The 759-nt window shown below is 46.6% G+C and overlaps 1 non-coding gene across 1 annotated transcript; it reads left to right on the top strand.

Annotated features, from left to right (window-relative positions):
- Positions 1-386: 386 nt before the first annotated feature.
- TRNAA-GGC (transfer RNA alanine (anticodon GGC)) lies at positions 387-459 on the top strand. The gene has a single exon. It is a non-coding gene; the product is annotated as a tRNA-Ala (tRNA).
- Positions 460-759: the final 300 nt, after the last annotated feature.

Below are 759 nucleotides of genomic sequence, written 5' to 3'. Positions count from 1 at the left end.
GGTGGTTAACATAAAGCCAAGGAAAGTCCATGCTGGATCAGACCAAGGTCCATCAAGTCCAGCAGTCTGTTCACACAGTGGCTGTAGAAATAACAAAATATCGTATATGAAGAGCATTTGGGCACCTGAAAGCACTCTATTCTATTAATGTTAAATATTAACATCATGGTGCCTTGTACTCATGCATATGTCTTCACATGCAAGGGCCTCAGCCAAGATGCAGCCATTCCTTAGAGATTTAACTTCTAGAGACCCAGAAGAACAGCAGTTATAATAACTTACGTTAACAACATTTAAATAAGCCGTCACCAGCAGGCCAAAATAGGGAGAGCTATTTTATCAAGGGCAAGAACCCAAAAATAGGGACTCCCCGCTGGAAAACAGGAGGGGCTGTGGCTCAGTTGGTAGAGCGTCTGCTTGGCATGCAGAAGGTCCCAGGTTCAATCCCTGGCATCTCCAGTTAAAGGAACTAGGCAAGTTGGTGATGTGAAAGACCTCTGCCTGAGATCCTGGAGAGCCATGAAGAGGGGCCTTGGCTCAGCAATAGAGCATCTGCTTGGCATGCAGAAGGTCCCAGTTTAAATCCCCGGCATCTCCAGTTACAGGGACTAGGCAAGTAGGTGATGTGAAAGACCTCTCTACCTGAGACCCTGGAGAGCCACTCCCAGTCTGAGTAAATACTGACTTTGGTGGACCAAGGGTCTGATTCAGTAGAAGACAGCGTCATGTGTACCTCATGTGTACCTAACAGGGAGAATA

Source organism: Euleptes europaea, chromosome 13 (assembly GCF_029931775.1).
Source record: "Euleptes europaea isolate rEulEur1 chromosome 13, rEulEur1.hap1, whole genome shotgun sequence".
Classification (NCBI taxonomy): Eukaryota; Metazoa; Chordata; class Lepidosauria; order Squamata; family Sphaerodactylidae; genus Euleptes; species Euleptes europaea.
Note: the sequence above shows the minus strand (reverse complement) of the source record. Positions and strands in the feature narration are given on the sequence as shown.